Here is a 22,785-nt window from a genome sequence, read left to right as displayed (position 1 = left end):
AAACTGCAAATGTTGTTGCTACACAGTTAAGACAATGACAGTATGAACTCTCGTACTTCCCATTTTTCTTATATGTTTCAGATAATCCCCCCTTTTAAGTAACCTCATTTTATGAGTCTGGTTAGTAATTTCTTGTAAAGTTCATTCCTGATCTGTAATTTGGTTTGCTGGCTGATCTTGATAGTGCATTTCTTAGATGTTATTTTTAAAAGTTCATTTGAGGTAAGGTTGATTTCTTGTATTTATCACCTTCCTTTCCAATAAATTTTGAAATTGTGTAGAGCTTTCAAATTATGTTCGTTAGTGTATACTATGGCTTCGTATCTCAAACAATTGTAATAGCCTTTTCATATTCAAGTCACTATAATGGAAGATTTTCTTGTTACGTTAGTAACTAATATGCATAACATGAAACATGAAGTCTTTTTTTGTACTACTTTTGGGCCTTGATCATGTTATTTCAATGTTATCTCATTGTATTTTTTGTATAGTGGCATCACATATTTTGTCTTTCTAGATCTGAGATACTGTTTTGCAGGCTTACCCGTATGTACTTAACTGGAATTTTATATATGATGATCTGTCTCGACCTTTGATTGTTGACATTGGGAGCTGTACCATTCTTGTCTTGTTGTTCTGACTTCATGTTTATTGTTTACATTCTAATGTTTACTATTGTATTTTGCCTTATTTTCTATTGGGTTTTGTGGTCCTTAATGGCCGTGAGAACAAAGAATTACAATATATTCTACCTTTAGTGGGAGTGTATGTGTTGGTTCACTGACCTAAGTTAGGCGGTCTATGGCCTTGGTCGTGTCACCCCCAGGCATATGGCACTACAAAAGAGATTTTTGAGATGGTCATCCCTTTATGAGGTCGGAGAGATTTCCAAGGGATAGTTTATAAGCTTGGAGAGCATCATGGTCTCCTATGTGTAGATATAAACTTGTGGGGGTGAGGTCTAAATCCTCAAAGACTTCTGCACGGCATGTAGCATGGTAACTGCATTACCAGAAACAACCTTGCAAAGGGATACAGGTACATGTACATAGAGAGAGGCCCCATTACACTATAGCGATATGTGCATGTGATTTGCTTGTATGGGGGGGGGGGAACCTGTAATCTATATTTTGGAACCATGGTTCATGAGGAAAAAATGTTTATACAAGTTGAGCTAGTTATGGAGATTTACAACAAAGCTGGTTCTTGAGATTAGAGATGCTACAACATCATATAAAGTAATCAAGACCTATATTGGAGCAGAAAATATGCACGATTTGATACATTTCTCTTATGGTGTGATGGGATACTCCATCATTGCATTGTTTTGTATATTAACATTTAGCTCTCAAGGATTTATCATTCCCTCACCTACAATACTTTTAATGTTTCCCAATTAATGACTTCGTAGAGCATGTCCTCATTCATGTGCACCCACACACATGTATAAGATAATTCCAGATTTGTGGGTTATAGAAATTCATCCCCATCTCTATTTTCATTTTGAACAAGCTTTACAACTGAGAAATCATTGCTCATTCGAGATATCTCGTGCCTTTATAATTCCCTTCTTTGTAGTGAGTTATATTTTGTATCATTTTTTCTTGTCGTTTGCTTAACATACGTTGTTATTATCTGTAACATATATTGTTATTGAAATGAATAGGAAATGGTTTGTTCCTTCTAAGAATGGCCAGAATGTGGAGTAGCCTAAATTTCCTTGGGCTAGAGATCAACAAAAAGGTAGTTTTTTTTTGTTTCTATTTTTCCATCTTTTGATATCTTGTTGAAACATGGTTGTCCAAAGACAAATTATCTTAAAGCAGCTTGTGCACTGTTGTCTAGAGTCCGTTCAGAAGTTCGGGCTCGGAAATGGGTGAGTCCTTTTATTTTTAACTGACATTTATCTATATCTTTGACGTACAGTTCGATGATTACTTTAAATTAGAGGCCTTCTTGCATTTAGACTGTAGTAAAGTCACATGTTGAATGGAATAAGGACACTCTAGAATTCCCTTAAAGTACAACAGCCCAAAATCTCTCCAAGTAAGCATGTGATGCTTGCTTGATACATTTATATCTTTTTTTAGTTGACTAATTAGAGACTAATCTGACAGATAACGAACATGCACGTGAATGTAGATATAACATGAACCATCATTAAAAAACTTTTTACTAACAAACATCTTATGGAAATCTCATCTACAGACTACTTAAACTAAGTAAAACTGACTACGGAGCATCTCTCGGTCAATCGAATCAGCAACCAACTTGATCTTCTCAACTCTTTCTCTTCTTTACCCCTCTCAACTCCTCCTCAAAATTAAAAAATTAAAAAATAAAAAAAAGGAAAAAAAATTCCCCCCCACAAAAAAATAAAAAAAATTTGGGGAGGAAAAAAGAGAGGGAACAAACAAAAAAAGGAGATTATCTTTCAGTTTCTAGTTAATCTCTCCTAACTGCTGGGCCTTTAACTAACAAAGACTTCTGGACCCGATCGTTACTTCATCACTCTCTGCCCTAGAAGCTGTAGACTTCGCAATCGATCAAAATGTAATCTCAGAAATGGGTATACCCAAACTTGGGAGGGACTTTCCGCTATGCACGTTAGGCGACCCTTGGCTACTTCCATCATCTTCAGTGACACCTTTATCTCACCAGAAATCAAAGACAACAGGCTCATCATCATAGTACAGCGGCCCAAAAGCTCACTCTCGTTCACCCTTTCGACTGCAGAGGCCCAATTTCCATTTAGGATAGTCCGGAGTGGCCTCTTAGTCATCAAAAATCTGAGATTACAGCTTCTATACCATCTTGCAGCGGCCTGAAGTTCTCAGATGTTCTTGTACTTGGTTGTTCAGGCCCAAATCTTACTTCAGATAGCTCGGAGAGGACTCACATTCACCGCTGTCAGCAACCACTATTGGAGGCTCTCGCATTTAACACAAGGCACTATGTTCCTAGAATCGTGATCGCATCTGTTAGTTTTTTGTTGGGCTCTGCCCCTTTTTTTTTGCTTTAGGTTTTTTCTTCTCTCTTTCTTCCTCATCTCTTATACATTTATTGGGTGCAGCGCACTTTTTCTTCTTTAGTTTTTTCTTTTTTTCTCCTTTTCTTCTCAATCTCTACTTCTCTCTCTTGTTATCTGAGCACTCAATCTGTGGGATTGCCTTCTTTAGGACTAGAAATATTGTAATTTTCCTATTTTAATGAAGTTATCCTTTCCTTTAAAAAAAAAAAAAACTGAGTAGCAATGTCTTGTAATGTATGCATGTACATTTAAAACAACCCAGGACCCACTTTCATGCTACACTTACTAGGGTACCATTCACTGCTAAGGTTGAGAGTTTGTCTTCCCTTGCTGTATGCCACCAATCAATGATGGCTATTTTATAGGTTGAGAGAGAACCGATGGTAGAGCTAACGGCCCTGTGCGCATTGATGAATGCATAAACGAAAATGAGCTAAAATTTGAAATGAATGGGGATGTCTAGTAATAGAAATAGAATGTGAGGATACATGTTTTGGAAATACTTTTTGTCACCACAAGGTAGGGAGTTTGTATAGGTTTTACATAATGATGAGGTGTCGTTTCTTTCCTGAGATTGTGTTTTTTGTCTACGAATGACCCGAGTTCAGATCATAGCTTTGGGAGTAAGAGGGCGATGACGAATGACGGATCATTGCTTGCAAGAAGCTCCTTAGAAAGGGAGTGCCCGTACAATAAATATTAAAAAAGTTTATAAAAGAATCTTGATTGTTGGGTTTTCTTTCAGCTTTGGCCTATTCCCATTCTTTGAAATGAAAGGGGACATCCAATAATAGAAGTATATTGTGAGGATGCATGTTTTGGAAATGTTTATTGCGACGAGGTATGTAATATCTATATTGCGATGAGGTGTTGTTTCTTCCCTGAGATTTTGTTCCAACCCAAGTTTAGATCATTGTGCCCATACAATAAATATTCAAAAATATTTGCAAAATGAAACCTAAAAAAATGAATAAAACAATTTTGACTGTTGGGCTTTCTTTGAAATTTGGCCCGTTCATCTTTCTTTCCCACAATGGTTCTTGCAGAAGGAGAGAAGGGATTCTTCGTAAACAACATTAGTGAAAAGAGTTCCTAGGAAGATGGGGAATGCATTCCCAAGAGAAGAGAGTAGGGTTGCGTTCGCACTCCCAAACCTTGGTAGTGGGCATTCTTAAACTGAGGGGAGTTCATAAAATGATGCGAGAACAGATCTTCTTTACCATATGCTTTTACGAGGTTTTAGCATGTCTCATCCAAATGAAGTACATGTATCTGGCTCACCAGAGGTCTCGTCAGACTTCATAGGAAGAGAAGGGTGATACCAGTGTTGTTCATAAAGAGATGGGAGAGGAGCTAGATATTTGTCCAAGAAAACTTTCTTTCCAAGAGTTTCTTTTCTATCATGAGGATCGGAAGACTTGGAACCATTACTATCAGTATCATAGCATAAAAGAAAGCAAACCTTTGCAGTGTGGGGCTGTGCGTATGTTGCGCGACAAAACAAGCTATACGAAATGCACTGAGGCTCTCAGGGAGTCTTCATATGATGGCCCCAGAATGTGGAAGGGATCTTTAATTGCAATATCAATGCTTAGTTATTGTGGGGTACAGCCAATAAACAATGTCCAAAATCTCCTTGGCAAAATCCTAGAGCTGTAGCCAGCTACTGCTGGACAATGTTTACGACTGTCCCCCATGTCTTTGTTCCAATGTGCAAGAAAAGCAACTTAATATCAATTTGAGTTGCCATAGAATTTGGAAGTTGAGTCTTAACTACCAAGTTCTTAGCCTCCTATTTATCATTTTTAGTCAGATACTGGAGGCTCTAGCAACTTACCTTTGTACCCTACAGTATGTTTCTTACTGATGGATTATCATTTTGATTGGGACCAAGGTATGAAGTTATTGACATCTTCATAGATGTATGGATACTTAGATCTTCCACTTTCCAGTTGATTAGACATAGTTGTTTGTCTTCTGTGATTTCAAGCATCTGCTTGGTGATGCTTCAGCAGGGATATTTCGATCAGGGATATTTGATATAATAGTTAAGCACAATGACACTTGAATGGGTCGAAGAGTAGGCTGGTAAAGCAAAATCCACCCTTCGAGACACACACTCAACTCAAAGGAGTAAAATTTTGTGCACTTTGCCCTTTAAACGTCCTGTAATTCCAAAACTTGGAGTAACTTCTCCCAGTGTTCATATGTTACAGAAAAGTGACGTGATCCAATAAGTCAATTCCCATTCTTGTATAAGGAAAATGTCCATCTTCTGGAGATGAATGGATGCAAAATGCTGTGAAGTCTTTGATGTATTTCATCAGAGTATTGTATATCACTAGAGTATTGTCACACTAGTTTGGTCTTTGACCCATTCATTTACTTCCTTACTTGTACTGAGGTCTTCTATTTATCCGAAACAAAATAATGCGTGTATATAAAGGTTTGCATTAGTTTGATGAGGTGTTTCGTTCAATTATTTCCTTTGCTAAAACCATCCATATATATATATACTAGGCTTTGGAGGAGGCCATCACATAATTGATATATAAATTATATACATTTGTAAATTGTAATCTGCTGCATAAGTTAGCTTGGCTAAATATTTTAATGGATCTTTGCACCATCTTTTGCAGACACTTTATTTCGACAAATACCACTCTATAGTTTCCAGTTATCCAGGGTTTTTACTGCTTGTTTCACTTCAGGTATTGTATACCCTACATGCAAGGGCAGAGAGAGTCTTTATTAATTTTAATCATCGTGTTTTAGTTATGATTACTTCCCTTCCTATTTCAACAAATCACTGGCATTCCGGCTTCAACAATTTACTTTAACTCATTTTCTGAATAACTCACTAATTCATCTATGGCATAATCTCACTAATAAGGCATTAAAAAAAATTTCCGTTTCTTATCTCTTGCTCTAAAGTAACTTCACTTCTAAGAATTAGGGGCCAACTTCAGAATAACTCAATCTCTCATATGAATTTGATTTTCAATTTCTATTCTGCTAAATTTCCTTGAAGATCAATCATGGTATATACTTGCTCTGTTCTTTTATCTCAAACTTCCCTGTATGTTGAAAATCCTCATGTAAATTGACCCTCAATAATTTGTCATTGCATCAAAGTTTTATTGAGTAAATTGGCTAGGTGTAAAAGCATTCCGTGCATATATTTGAATGTTGTTGCAGCTATCCAGATGGCAGCTGCCCAGATCTTAACATCAGAAGTTCATTTGGACATGTATCTGGATTGACCATTGCCTCAACATTTGTAAATTGGGAAAATTTCTAGATCAATAATGTACCAATATGAAAAGTATGATTTGTAGGCATAAAAGGATTAGAGTTGAGAATGGTGTTTTTATAAGAGTTCAGGCCCCATATTTTTCCTCCAGAATATCATGGTTTCTTAGACTTCAGTTTCATTAATGGTGAATGAAAGACCTAGATATTATCAATTGAGGTGTCTTTGGTGATGTCCCATTTAGTTGAAGGTCTCCTGAATATTTGCTCCCATATGCGATTGCTTGAATGAGATCTCCTTCGTTGGAAGGTACACCTATTAGCCCTTTTTGTGGCTATTTGGAAGGAAATAAGCAGCAAATTTGTAAGGGCTTTGTCCTGCTTCAGATTCATTATTATGACCTCTATAATCTTTTAAGTTCTTTATTATACGTTAAAATCTTTTGATATGGTGGTGTGTCTTATCACGGCACACTAACTGGGCCTTAATGGTGCTTAGAGAGAGAATGTTTCCCTACGAGTTTCTGTTGGCTATGCGTTGGCTATTAGTCCTTAATGGTCACCTTCGTGGATTCATTCTCAAAAATACAAAAAGATATTAGGCACTTTGTGAGTTAATTCGGCTTGCATACACCATCATGAGCCTCCACCAAACTTGAGGGAAACTCATGGTTTTGTTGGGTTAGCTGTGGCTTTTTAACTGTTGCCTTTTCATTTCTGAGTAAAGGTGACTTTTGTCAAGTGACAATTATTCTAGAGAAAGGGTGCTTATGGTATGTCAATTATTATTTTAAAATAAACATTTTCTTGGAAGTTATCGACTTCCTACAGCTTGGAAATATAGGGAATTATGGGGTGATCAAGTATAAAGGTTAAAATTGGTCAAACCTTGGTTAAGGAGGATGTCTTTTCCCTTCTCCTTGAGAAGTTTAGGGAGAAGGGAAAAAACTTCCACATGGTCTTTAATGATTTAGAGAAAGCTTATGATAGAGTGCCTATAGATTTAATTTGGTGCATGTTGGAAAAGAAAGGAGTCTCCAAATGCTATATGGACATTGTGAGAGATATATACGAGGAAATGTTAACTAATGTGTGGACAACTAGAGACAAGTGAGTTTCCAGTGACAATAGACCTACATCAGGGGTTAGCGTTGAGTCCCTATCTCTTTGTTTTAGTCATGGATGAGTTAACTAGGCCGCTACAAGATGAGTTACTATGGTGTATGTTGTTCGCGGATGATGTAATTTTGATCGATGAGACTAGAAGAGACGTCAACGCAAAGTTAGAACTTTGGAGGGATGCTCTAGAATCCAAAAGTTTTAAAATTAGTCGAACTAAGATAGAATATATGAAATGCAAGTCTAGTAATACTAGGAGTAGAAATGAGAAAGTAGTTAAGGTTGATGGCCAAGAAATACCTAAAAGAGAGTATTTTTTATACCTTGGGTCAATAATTCAGGAAAATAGAGAGATTGAGGAAGATGTCGCTCGTAGAATTTAAGCTGGGTGGGCGAAATAGAGATATTCATCCAAAGTTTGATGTGATCACTGGATACCAATAAAGCCTAAGGGCAAGTTCTAGAGGACAAATGTTAAGCCAACTTGTTTTATGGGAATGAATGTTAGGTGGTCAAAAATCAACGTACCCATATGATTAGTGTAGTTGTGATGAGGATTTTGTGATGGATGAGTGGCAAGACAGGAAAGTATATAATTTAGGGTGAATATATTCGAGGGAGCTTCATTGTGGCTTCAATAGGTGGTGAGATGAGAGAAAGTAGTCTTAGGTGGGTTGGCTATGTGCAACATAAATTTAATACAACACCGGTTAGGAGGTGCGATGTAGTTCAAGTGGAGAGCTCTAAAATGACAAGGGGAAGACCCAAAAAGACATGAATTAAAGTAAAAGAAGATATGGGGACTTATGGCCTTACTAATGGTATGGCCTTTGACAGAGCAGCATAGTGGAACATATTTGTGTAGCCAACCCCAAATAGTTAAGATAAGGCTTTGATGATGATGATGACGACGAAGTGTTGAAACATTGAGAAGATTTAAATCAGGCACCGACCTAGGAGGCTTTATGAGTTCACTAGGAGTGGTTGCCACAAATATGTGTAGGATATTTTTATGAAAAATTGAAATATCATTTCTAGAAAGTGTTTTGCTCTAAGATACCTAAATATGGGTACAGACTCAGGGAACAAAAATATGAGTAGAAATTTTTGTACATTGACTAAATATTTGGTATTTGGAAGACTACGGAGGCCTACTTAGGACTTAAAAAGGCTACCAAGGGGAACCGATCAACTGCTAGGGTGCCAAACCCAAAAATTCTGCCAAAGTATGCTTCAGAGCACATGAAAACAAGCCCTTGACTTTTTCTATGTGAAATGAAATCTTGAAATTTCAAATTATATGGATCCAAGTATGTTTGTCTTCGTTGCTGTAAAATTGATGCAACAGTTAGTTTTGCCAGTTAAGCAAGAGTTCCAAACAGAAGGAAAGGAAAGGAGAGTTTTAAGAAGTTTCAAAGAAAAAATACAGAAATACAATGCATGGAGTGTTCCCTTAACTGCTTATGTCCTTCTTTCCGAATTGTTTCCTTAAGTTTAATGCTGAATAGTTCTGTGAAGTAAGCAACAAAATACGCCCAAGTTGACTTTTATAAGTAAATCAGATTTCTATAGCATCTCCCGTACATTTGTATGAAAACCCTTGACACTTGGGACATTCACATTGAACTACTGAACTCAAGCATGACGACCAAATAGTGATTCAGTAAGCAACTCAATGCATGCAATTAATCCACCTATTGATCATATTTCCTATAATGCAGATAAGCTGACTAAATTGGCCTGATAAAATACCTATTTTATCTAGCACTTTTAAGTCCCTTATCCTTGCTGAGTCAGGTATTATATCATTTCATTAGTAATTGACATTAGCATTGAAGTGAATAGTTCCTTCCATTGGGTGAACATATCATTTCATTAGTAATTAACGTTAATATTGAAGTGAATAGTTCCTTCCATTGTGTGAACATATCATTTCATTAGTAATTAACGTTAATATTAAAGTGAATTGTTCCTTCCATTGTGTGAAAAATGGTTCTACCATAATCCATTATGAAATATGGAACATATGCCTTTTTTCATGTAGTAAGTGCTCCATAAATTTTCTCCTAAAGGCTATTGTGGTATTAGTATTTGGCATCAAATTCAAGGTTAACTTAGACTTTGTTTGTTAAGTGCCTAGATCCAGATTTCAACAAAAGTGACAATAGGTGGAGAATGCTGCAAAGAGCGCTCATCGAGGCAATCACTGACTTGCTTTCTGTGGAAGGAAAGGTGATATCTCTCACCTTAAAAAAAAGGTAATATCTTTTGGTTGCAGCATCCCCTACCATTCAATCTGTCAATATATTCCTTTTTACATTTATAATGTTTTTTATTTTTCTTTTTTTAGTAACCTTGTGCAAACATTACTCCTATCCAGATTTCTATATTTGAATTTTTCTTATCATATGTTCTATAAGTCTATTTGATTTTTTATTGAGTAATAACAATTGAAACTGCTTCTATAGTTAAATTTGAAATTCTAATTCTATTGATATTTCTTGTGGCATTGCATAGCAATAGACGGTGATGCCATAAAAGATAAAATATATTAAAGTAATATGTGAGGGATAAAAGAGTAAGAGAGATATTTAGATCTAGAAAGAGAGAGAAAGTTAAAGAGATGTGAGGGAGACAGAGAGTCATGTGAAGAAGAGAAGAGAAGGGTCACGGTTTTTTATCCTATTGACCCCCCACACCTTGCTTATTTTCTTTTATGTTCATCATCATTATCATCAAAGCCTTATCCCAACTATTTGAGATCTGCTATGCAAATCCTGTTTCGCCATTTTTCTCTGTCAAGGCCATACCCTCAGTAAGACCATAACGTTCCCATATATTTTCAAACTACATCCATCCATGTTCTTTTGGGCCTTCTCCCTGCCCTTTTAGAACCTTCTACTTGAACCAAATCACGCCTCGTAATCAGTATTGTATTGCGTCTACACTGCACATGCCCAACCTACCTAAGTGCAGTTTCTCTCATCTTATCGCCATCTGAAGCAACACCTATGGTTCCTCGAATGTATTTATTTCAAATTCTAACCTTTATTGTCTTGCCACTCATCCATCTCAAAATCCTCATTTTAACTATACTCATCCTATGGGTAGGTTGTTTCTTGACCACCAAACATTGAGTCCCACAAAGCAAAACTGCCCTTAAGTAATGAAAAAGATAAATAAGTCCTTAGGGAGTTAAATACGAAAAGAAATAAATAAAAAATTAATTATTCACAACACTCCCTTCAAGATAGTGCATAGATTTCTGTTGTGCCTTGCTTGCTTAAGATCATTTGAAGTCAAAACAAGGTATGTTTGATGACTAAGGTAAGTTAGCATGACTTTGAATATACCCATTCTATGGACAACACCACTGGACCTCACAAACCAAGCTCAAGGGCACGGGGCACTATTTTAGTCCATAAATGGCCCTTCTCAATCAACAAACTTTTACTTCACATCCAGGAGTACAAAATCTTGGTGGAATATCATGTGCACTTCTTCTTATAATTCCCACGAAAGAATGCATTCTTGGCATCCAATTGATGCAAGGGTCACTCTAGGTTAGCAGCAAGAGACAGAAGCGCCGAAATGGAATTCATTTTTGTTACTAGGGAAAGTGTTGCTTGGCAGTCTATTCCATAGGTCCGAGAAAACCCCTTGGCAACTAATCTCGCATTATATCAGTCAATAGTACCATTGGCCTTGTGCTTCACGGAGTGGACCCATTTTCAGCCAACCAACTTCTTCTCCTTAGGAGGGTCTACCAGTTCCCAAGACTTATTCTTGAGTAATACCCTCATCTCCTTACACATAGCCTCCTTCCACATGGGATGAGTTAAAGCCTCTGTAACATTGGAAGGAATAGAAACATAAATAAACAGGACACGAAAGCATGATAGGAAGGTGACAAGGACCCATAAGAAATAAAATTGTTGATCGGGTGATTAGTGCAACTGCATTTATGTTTTGGTACTGCAATGGACCACATTGAGAAATTGATGGAATTAGAAATAGAATTACCTGGATCAAAGTTGTAACTGGCTTAGAGACATGTCAGTTGTGGTGGTTTCCACTTCTTTTTGTTTATGTGGAGTGTAGACTTAATAGTTCTTTCTTTCTAACTTCAATATCCTAATATTAAACCCCCTACTATCCTCCTAAGCTCCAGAATTAGAAAAATGGGAACATGACGGGGAACATGAGGCCTCTCTTCCAAACTCTGCTCCCCATGAAGAAAGGTAAGGAGAAAAGGTGTGGACACAAAGAAGGTTACATCCTTCAAAATAAACCTCTTCCTAGACACTGGATCAAAATATATTTCAGAGATTAGGGTCCAACTTTATATATTTGGATCAAGAACATGAGCACAGAAAACACAACCATGGTCTTTAGGAGGAACACTAAAATGTGGACAATCTGGACACAAAAAGTGTAAAGGGAGATTTCATGTCTAGAGCATGAGAAGGCATCTTATTGATGAGGTCGGATGTAGTAAGCACAACTTCTTATCAGTATTTCTTGGACACATTCATACTCAAGAATAGCATGGTTAATTTTCAAGAGGTCTATTTTTTCATTCAGTTACCCCATTTTGTAGTGAAGTATATTAACAAAAATTCTAATATTCTATGCCATATTCTTCACGATAGGATAGTAAGTCACCGTTGCACTGCTCTCCACCTTGATTAGACCTAAGTACCATCACTTTAGTATCAAACTGCATATGGATCATCATATGAAACACCTTGAAAATACTAGGAACTTCATTTTTGGTCTTCATAAGATAGATCTATATGCATAGAGAGAGTAATCATCACAAAAGAAACAAACACCGATAACGAAAAATAGAAGTAACAGTAGATGGACCCTACACATCAGAATGAACAATAACAAAGGAACAATACTTTTATTATTATTGGTAAAAAAAGAGTTTCTACAATGTTTTAAAAATTCACAGACTTCACATTGAAGCTTTAACCCACTAGTCGAAATAAAGAACTTATGAATAAAATTTTCAGTGACTGAAAAGACAAATGATCAAGTCGGAGATGCCATTGTCAAATCCGATCTTTATTAACATTAATGCTGGACTAAAGATCTTGAGGAGTAGTAGGCAAGTCAAGAACATAGAGAACGCTAGCTTCATGATCATTGCCAAATTTCTTCCTTTTATACGTGTCCTGAAAAACATTGTATGAAGGAAAGAAGGTGCACTACAATTTAGACTCTTGGTAATACTATTGAAAGAAGGGTGAACATGAAGAACTGATGCTGATGATGGAGACAATTGAGGGGAAATTTTTGCAGTTCCTTTCAAGTAATGGAAGAAAAGGATCCATCAACAATTTTAATTTTGTCTCTACCATAACAAATAGAATAGGGGGCATCATATGATCTATAGCTCTAGAATCAATTATCTAGGATTGTCCATACTGATAAAGAGAGATATGATTCGCAGAAGCATGAATACTTGAGTGGGCAAAGGATGGTGTGGAGGTAGTAGATGAGCCATCTAACTATGCAAACAATCGATGAGGCTCTCAATATCCTCCTTAGGAACCGTTATCATCTCCTTTTGGGTACAAGATGAAGGTTGAGCTTCATTGGGTAGTGCTTGATCTATATTAATAATTTTTTATCCATAATTAGATGAAGCATTCTGTGCTTTGAATTGTTTAGGGAGATTTTGAATTTTGCTGGTTGAGCAACTAAATCCCAAGAATTCTCTTTAATGTGGCCAATTCTACCACAATGATCACATTTCAACTTAATTTTATCTCCTTGATAGGGACCCCCTTTTCCAAATTTTTGAGGTCCACTCCCCTGTTGTTCCTAGGAGTTCGTGAGGTTGGGACAAGGGCAGAACGATCCATTGGTTTTGTAGGCAACATGACATGTTTTCTACTTTCCTCACTTTGGAGTTAGGAATTTAATTGATTGATAGAGGGGAGATTATCCTCATTGAGGATTTAAAATCCAGCTAACTCAAACTCGGGGTTCAGTCCAACTTAAAACACAAAGATATGATTGTATGCCCCAAGCTCATTATATTTATTCCCATCTTGCTTATTGCCCTCTTTAAGCATTTGATAATCATCCAACTCCTCCCATAGGTAGCAAAGCGAAGAGAAATACGTTGATAGAGACTACTCCCCCTATTGAAGATGGCATATCTCCTGCCTCAATTAATACATGGGACATGTTCTTGCTTTGGGAGTAAGTTCCGGCTTCGAATCCAAGATCTCTCTCGCAGTATGAAGAAATAGAAAACCCCTACTAATCGATGGGAGGAATTTAGCTCTTCATTGTCATTAATTTTTTAATTGATATATATCAACTCTCTTCTTCCACTAATAAACATTTTAGCAAATTATGACCGTTCCAGATAATTTATCCCATCAATTTTAACAGTTGTAATCAGCAGTCGAAGATTTTCTCCAGGGACACCCATGTGAGAGGTCACACCTAGAGTACAAGAGGTGGTAGAAGAGTGCTTTGAACCACTGGTATTGAACATATCAGCCACTACATAGCTTATATACACCAGAAAACACTCACTGATTAATATAGGCAGCCACTTGATTGATACTGATTAACACAATATATCTTGATAAAACACTCGTGATTAACACAATATCAACACGTCACTTCACAAAGAGATCCAAGACCATGCATACAAGATATCTCGATAAAATATAAGTCTTGAAACTCATGACCAGAGGCACGACATATTATAGAAGCCAAGCAACCAATTTTGAAGCACCAAAAAGTCCCAGCCAGTTTTAGGTTCTTCAGTTCGACATCACAAACTCGACACAAATATAAAGTAACCATGAAATTAGGGTTTGATGCACCATCAGATCTTGGGTTTTGAGCCACATCAAAAAAATCCATGGGAAGAAGCGTACCGTAACATTAGGGTTTCTCAATCCATACCTATTTTACTGGGTTTAGGGTTTCTAACCGTACAGCTATTGGAGACCCTCACACGGTCAGTTTACATCAGGGTTTCAAACAAATATCCTGAAACTTCCTGCTATGGTACTAAGATAAAATACAAAGTAATATGTAAGAGATGAAAGAGTTTAATAGAGAATACGATCTATTAAGAGAAAGTTAGAGAGAGGTAGGTGAAAGAGAGAGAGAGAGAGAGAGAGAGAGAGTCACATGAAGAAGAAGAAGAGAAAAGGGTCATGGTTTTTGGTCCTACTTAACCCCGATGGCAACTTATTTTCTCTTATATTAGTAATAAAAAGTGTAGAGTACAAACCAATTATTCATCATATTATTTCCCTATAGAAAATCTTGAAATCCGTTTTGGAAGTTAAATATTTCAGGATTCTGTGGTGTCCATTGTTCAGAAGTGGAGTTATTTCTTTTTTCCATATGTAGGTATTCCTACAGGCTGACATAAAATCAGTTGCACCAAGGATGAAATAGCAATTTATAAGATATAGAAGGGGAAAGATTTCGGTTGATGTAGATGGGATTGGTGTTGAGTATGATGGAGAAGGATGGCTCAAACATAATCCATTTGGCATTCAGTCAGGCTGGGAGCAACACGTGATTGATCGTGGGGATCCAATGTACAGAGTTATGCTTGCTAAAGCTGATGGAAATAAGTAAGATCAGTGTAGCTCTTTATTATTTTGTCAGGTTGATCCTTAAATTAGAATTGATGTTAAATGGAACACCATATAAGTTGCCTGGTTTACTGGATCTATAAACTGGTTTCATTCTAGAGAGGTTAATCCTCATTCTAATATTTTTTGCTTTATTTTTCACATGTACCATTAAGGCAAGTCTCAGACAACTTAAAGTAATTATTTTTCTTGTATTGAGTCTTCATCCAACCTTGGAGGCAACAAGTGAGTTGATCCCTGAGCATCTGCTAATTGAAGATATATGGGTAAACATGTTTGCGGAGTTTTCTGAAGGCTAGAACATCAGTCCACATTGATCAAGTACATGAATTACGACGGCATAAATTAAGTTCTACAATGTTCACTAATTAAGTAATAGAATGTTCACTATATTTTTACTATCTTCATGATTTTGCTGTTTGTTTTTGCCATCTTCATATTAGTTCATAATTTTTCTGACAACTTTATCATTTTGTTAGCAAATCCGAAAAGGTTGTTTGTTTCTCTAATTCAAATAGGAGCCGAAGTGTAAAAATCTCATCAGCGTAATCCCACTGGTCATTTTTATGGGCAATTGGTTTTGATATGCGACTTTTGTCGTCACATGATAGCGAGAATGTTATATTCAGCTTAGTTAAATAAGAGATTGTTATAATTGTATAAGATGTATGTGTTGATTTCAATGCAGTTCAAGTCGTGAGATTGTATCCCCTAGATCTATGAATATCCAGTATCGGATTATCGGACTCCTTGTTTATGTTTCTATTGATTGGACGGCCCTATCAAAATGTTTAGCTCTTGGACCAGTTCAGCCGGTTGCATGACCAAACTTTATATGACCCTTTTCTCTAAGTGATTTGCTTTTTTAGAGTTAGTTTGTCATATTGTATGTACATGAATCAAAAGTGATTGTTTTGGAGTTTCTAATAAAAAAATTTGAGTGGTGAGAAATATTTATGTTGTTTCCAATCCCATCCCCCAACTTACTTTCTATCCTGTTTCTTTTCTCTTTTTTATAAGGTTTTTTTTTCCCTTGAAGTGGATATGGGTAAGTTCTGTTTGGTTCAGGACCTTGACATACTTTTACATAGAAGTAGTGTTAATCTAAAACTATACTTGTCTTGGTTTTCTATATCGATATTTCTTGACACTTTGAAGCATGTTGAATCTCCCCAACAGTGAACGGAAATTCAGACGCCATGCAGCTTAGGCGGCCTGGCCGACAAACTGTCTAGGCTGGGGTCTGAGTGCCCATTTAGTGCCACCCTTTAAAAAAAAAAACCAAATCCAACTAAATAAAAATTAGGCATGTGTATTGCCCTCTCTCTCTCTCTCTCGCTCGGGTCTATGTGCACTCTACATATAAAGATACTCCAAGTATTTGATACATGGCCCCTCTCTATCTCATTTTCACACATACCGATACATATGAACCCATATGTTCCATCTTTACCCCCAAGCGGGGATAAACAATCTGCAATCCGATCCGGAATCAGGCGATCCGGATCGGGAATAGTCGAGGATGTTCTAGATTAAGCAAAAAAATGGGATTCATTTGAGTCCAACGAAATTCTCTGGTTTTTGAGGTGAGTCTCACCGACTCCTTGCATGAACAGTGAAAAAATCATGTGATTTTCACTTTTTGGTTGCATTATTGAACCATGGCAAGCTTTGCAGAGCATTATTGCTCACAATAATGCATCAAAATGTTATAAAATAGTGGAATGGATTCATGGTTTTGAAAAACTAATCCGAGTTCTAAAAATTTCTGCTACTTGATGAGTTACAAGTGAATTATAGAGTTTTTTTAATAAAAAACATAGGGTTTTAAAGTTCAAAGTGTTATTGAGAGGATTATAATCATATTTTTGTTGTTTCAACAATTTGTTTTCTCGATTTTTGAAGAAATCTTGTTCTGACAATGTTTCTGAGTACGATCCGCCAAAATGATGATTTTTGCTAAAAATTGGACACCATATTGCGTGATATCTAAGGGTTTTTTAAGCTCATGATGTTCTTCAAGTCATTGTACAAGTTATTTTTGTTATTAACAAATTATTTTCATCAATTTATGAAGAAATTGTGACTAATTCATGAAGAACCTTAATTTTCATATAATTTTTGCCATTTGATTAATTTTAGGCGAAATAACTAGTTTTTGTGATCAAAATCATAGGGGTTTTGAAGTTTAAAGTGTTGTTCAGAATATTGTAGTTATATTTTTTGAGATAGAGCACCTATTAATCGAGCTTCGGCAACATTTCCTTAAATTTTTATCCGTCGAAGTGTTGATTTTGGCACAAATTGGACACCATTTTCGATAATATTGGAGGGTTTTTAAAGCTCATGATGTTCTTCAAATTTTTGTGTAAGTTATTTACTTTATTAGGAAAGTTTTGTTTACCAATTTTTGAAGAAATCATGACTAATTTACGCGGATCTGAAGATTTTGATCAATATACGTCGATTCAGATTGAATTGAAGTATTTATTATGATCCTCATTATTTCAATACGTGTATTTATTAGTATCATGATTTATCGTTTGATATTTTTTTATATGAATTTCTTTGTTGAAAATGCTCTATGAAAAAATAGATTTCATTGTTGAAAATGCTTTGTGTATGAATTTTCTTAAATCTAGGTACATAATTGATGTATGTTCTTATTTTTCTCAGTATAAGAATAAATTTTTTCTTTTTTTTGTGATTATAATTATAATTAAATTTTATTAATATATCAAATGTATGTATGTTCTTATTTCTCTCAGTATAAAAATTTGTTTTTTTTTTTCTTTCTGTTGTCTTATAATTATAATCAAACGGTCCAATTCTATGTCATGAATGTATTTTTATCATGCATCAAATATATTTCTATATTGCAATAAAAACTTGTATTTTTTAATTTTATCATCATTTTTTTTATGCACTAAATGTATCTTCTTGAATCTAGATATGTAATTAAGTGTTGATTGACATATCAAATGATTGAATGTTCTTGTTTCTCTCAGTATAAGAATATATATTCTTCAAATGATTGTATGTTCTTGTTTCTCTCAGGGTAAGAATATATATTTTTCAAACGATTGTATGTTCTTGTTCCTCTCAATATAAGAATATATATTTTTTCCTATTCTTCTAATTATAATCTATGATCCAATTGTATATCATGAATGTATAATTATCATGCAATAAAACTTGTATTTTTTAATTTAATCTTCAAGATGAAGATATGCGACGAGTCTACAGGTCGTGGCATTATGAATGACTATATCATTGTAAATATTTTTTTTTTTTTGATATTATATCGTTGTAAATATTCTTTTTTCTTGATTCTAGGTTTGGTTGATACAAACTATTTTCGTCTATAATGTTGCATAAATAAAATATTTTTGCTAATAGGAACTAAAATATTTTTGTCAATAGAAGTATTTTGCATGAACAACAAAGATAACTTCCTGAGCTACCCCAATACATTATCACTACACATGGTGATTATTTTTCATGTTGAATTGTCAGATTCATTTTTAACTATTTACATCTTAAAACAGTTTAACCATGGTAAATTCCAAGGAAGACCCTGCATGGCAACATCAGACTTGATCCTAACAAAAAAGAGAAAATTATTTGTAATTATTGCAAAAAAGTGATTAGTAGTAGGGTATATAGGTTCAAGCAACACTTGGTTGGGGTTAAGGAAGATGTTTTTGTGCACATCTTCCATGCAATAGTATCCCTAGCAATGTAAGAAAGCAAATGGCGGTCATTCTCAAGGCTATCAAGGGTAAAAAAGTCGCAAACCAGATGATGAGTGAGGAGATAGCTGGCTTATATACGTCATTGAACGGGATGGATCCAGAAGAGCAATATAATCATGACTTGGAGATGGCTACAAGAATGAGCTTGTACGAAATGTACTAGAGGGAGAGTGGGTTTGGAATGCCTGGTGGTTATGGAATAGGCATGCATAACGAGCCCAACTTGAGTATGCATAGCGAGCCTAGCTAAGCATGTATGGCGAGCCCAGCCCGAATATGTATGGAGGGGTTAGTGGCAATATATATCTAAAGGCACCAGACATTGAGAAAATTCTTCCTGGCTTATCTAAGAGCAATAGGTCATGGTCGCATAGATCTATTTATCTTAAAGCTCAAGTCACAATAGATGACCTTCAAAAGCATGATGAAATGTACAAAGAACATGTTGGACAGATATGTTAGTAAATGGTTTTACGATAAATGGATCCCCTTTGAGGCCGCCAATAGCCCATATTTCTCGCTTATGATTAACGCAATCCAGAGAGTCAGGCCCGCATAAAGCCTTGGACTGTATATGAGCTCAGTGGGCCGATCTTGGATGAAGATATGAAAGGAAGTTAGGACGTGGATTGAAGAATATAAATAGGGTTGGCAAACAACAGACGTTACTCTCATGAGTGATGGTTGGTTGAATAAGTTAGCAAGAATGAATAGCTTAACTTCTTAGCCTATTTCCCAAAAGGTACAACCTTCTTGTCTAACAAAGACGTCTTAGGGGAAAAGAATGATGCAAACTTCTTGATACGACTATATGACCAGATAGTGAAAGAGGTGGGCGATAAGCATGTGGTCCAATTTATTATAGACATGCGAGTACTTGTGTTTCTGCGGGCAACAAGTGGATAAGAAGAAGCATGTAGTATGGACCTCGTGTGCTGCACACAATATCAATCTTATATTAGACGAGATCGGCGAGATCAAAATTGTGAAGGAGACTCTAGAGGCAATGAGGTTCATGCCAAGATTTATATATAACCACTCTATAATCTTCTTTTTGTTTAGAGAACAATTTGAGAAAAAGGAGGTAATTAGGCATGTTATAACCCGTTTTGCAACAGATTACTTGGTTGCATTGAAAAGATTGTTAACCAGTGAAGAGTGGTTAAAAGACCGCCTCGAGAAGTACACTTCTAGTCTCGATGTTCCAGTGTCGTAGAGGCCACTTCCTTTGATCACGATGTTAAAAATGGTGGCTACTGATAAGAGAGCTACTTTGGGCATCCTTTATAAAGGTATCGAAATGGCCAAATTAGCTATTGGGGAGAAGTGTAGTTTTGCTAATAAAGTGATAGAGGTTATCAAAAGAAAGTTGAGCACTATATTGGGCCTCCCCATTGATTATGCAAGTATATATATATTTATATCCTTAGAATATTTAATTCCAAAATATATTTAATGTGCATTTAAATTACCTTTATCTATTTATGTATTTTCTAGGTTACTAATTCAACCCAAAATTTTTCTATTTAACACTCGAAGATCCCAACAAGATTACAAAAAGGGTCAGATGAATTATGGCTAGGTTGGAGAGAAGCCATTGAAACTAGGTAGAGGCAATACAGGAGGTAAGATTTAATATTTGGGTGAGAGCTTTATTGAGTTGTTATATTTGTGAAGAATAACTAATGCACTAAAACGAAATATTTTGTTTTTTCTTTCTATACATAGAGATACTGTAGGATCCTTCGAAACTAGACTTGTCAGGAATTCTCGAACTATGATGGATCCAGATTAACCCCTAACTAATATTTTGTTCTTTGATATCTTTAATCATATGAATTGTTCTTGCCATTGCAATGCTTTTTGCATTTCCAACTGAATGGTGGGAGATATATAATATTGATGCACCTCACTTAAGGAGGATAGCAATCAAGGTGCTCTCTCAAATATATTCTGCTATTGGGTGTGAGCGAAACTAGAGTATGTTCTAATGGTTGCCCACTGTTAAGAGGAATCGACTCGCTTCGGAGAGGCTTCATAAGGTAGTCTACGTTCATTACAACTTAAACCTCCGAGAGCGACAAACAAGAAGAAAGCTTGAAGACTACGGGCTGATAGAGTTGGACACAATATTTGTCACAAATACAGTAGAACAATGGTATAGAGGAAGATGAGCAAGTGTTGCATAAGAGAGCATTCCTTGAAGCTATCGGTGAGGAAGATTATGAAGAAGGTAATGAGCAGCATGAAAGAGGAAGCAATCCGCCAACATATCCACAATTCGTTGGAGATGTCTGTGGTGTTGCACCTATTGTTTGAAAAGCTGCTCAATCTAACCGGTAATCGCCCGGTTAGATTGGAATCGGCCCTTTGCCGATTTCGATTTCGGGTGGTTTTGGTGATGGGTTGGTATTTAAAAAATAAAAATTTAAAAAAATATTTATAAAATCTAAAAAGTAAAGAATTTGATTTGTAATATATTTTTTACATTATGGTAAATACTAAAAATTGCTTTTCGTCATTAATACTCACTTTTAAAATCTATTTTTTCATTAATTTTCAACTTCATTGAATGTGTTTTGTTTTAATCATTGTTTATATGTTTTTCATATTTTAGTAGATTTTTGCATCTTTTTTATTTTTTTCGACAATTTTTTGGCCGCCCAAGACTTGCCCGGTTAGAACGGTTGAATCGGCCAGTTTACTGGTTGGGCCGGTCAAACCGCTTCTGGCCCCATGTACGGTTAACCTTTCTAGTTCGATTTTACGAACACTGGTTGTACCTAATGAGGGAGAGTGGGAAGGGGATACAAAGGAAAATGAAAGAGATGATGATTCTGAGGCTACCCTATCCTACCCAAATTATTCACATACCGAGTCCCAACAACAAGAAGGTAGGAGCGAGCACGACAGTATAAGTGAGCATGAATGATGGATAAGCTTCGAGGATTTTGGATTAAAAGAGCAACAAAATACTAACACTCAGAGATTTGGGTATAGTCAGGTGCCCATTAATTTGAATGATTCATTTCTATATCGAGTCAATGAATTATCATACGAATTCAATCAATGGCACCAATGTGACCAAGATGAAGAATGACATCGTCTTTCATTTTGGTATTAGGTCGTATTTTACGAATTGTATGCTTTATTGTAGTTTATGTATGATGATAAGCTTCATCAATGATAATTATATGCTTCTCTTTTTGTATGATGTAAATTTAATAGTTAACAGTAATTCATACAGGGAAATAACATCTCAATATTAGCATATTGATACAAAAAATGAAAGTTCTTAATGGAATACCCCCATTTCTTATTGGATTCCTAATAAACAACATTTATAATGAATTTTAATAATGTTTTAGATTTTTAAGGTTAAATCTGACCGATTCGGCAGATTCCCAATCCGAATCGCTAATTCACTAATCTAGATTGCTCTATGGGCTGCTCAATCAAGGGAACCAATCCGTTTTTTAAACCACTACCTCCAAGTGTTCTACACAAGGTCCCTCTCTTCTTATAAACTCTCTCTCTCTCGCTCTCTCTCAATGTATTAGAAGAAGAAAAAGAAGAGCATCCTCTAAGTGTTCGAGACCTCTCTCTCACAAATATGGATCCAAAATAAAAAAAAGAAAAAGGACGATCTTCACGAACTTTATACAATGCCTTACATACACACATACGATCGTATGTATATGGACACACACATATTCACAAAAACACATGCACAAAACAACATTTGGCCCCCACTTCAACCCCCTGCCTTTAGGGCTTCCCAGGTATCTGGGCTCCTGCCTAGGTGGCGGCCTTTGGCATTTTGAATATTGCTCCCCAATATGGGAGGAACATTTCGTCTATATGTGTCAGGCTAGATGCAATGAATGTATGAAGTGTTCCTCATAGGAGTGGCTATATTTCAAAAATGGGTTGTTGTATATTGGGAACCAAAAATGGCCTTGCCAAGAACGATCGTTGTGAG

General features: G+C 35.9%; 1 long non-coding RNA gene across 4 annotated transcripts; it reads left to right on the top strand.

Annotated features, from left to right (window-relative positions):
• Window positions 1-345: 345 nt before the first annotated feature.
• Window positions 346-21,525, top strand: LOC105421038 (uncharacterized). 4 transcript variants are annotated; one of them, XR_016040578.1, is made up of 4 exons: window positions 346-5,742; window positions 9,536-9,660; window positions 14,798-15,027; window positions 15,204-21,525. It is a non-coding gene; the product is annotated as an uncharacterized LOC105421038 (long non-coding RNA). The 4 variants fall into 4 exon arrangements; XR_016040577.1 differs by having other exon boundaries at window positions 14,798-21,525; XR_016040576.1 differs by having other exon boundaries at window positions 9,536-21,525.
• The last annotated feature ends 1,260 nt before the right edge of the window (window positions 21,526-22,785 follow it).

The sequence above is a fragment of the Amborella trichopoda genome, chromosome 9 (assembly GCF_054954075.1).
Source record: "Amborella trichopoda isolate Santa Cruz 75 chromosome 9, AtrichopodaSantaCruz75HAP2 v2.0, whole genome shotgun sequence".
NCBI classification, from domain to species: Eukaryota; Viridiplantae; Streptophyta; class Magnoliopsida; order Amborellales; family Amborellaceae; genus Amborella; species Amborella trichopoda.
This window is presented reverse-complemented; position numbering and strand designations above follow the sequence as displayed.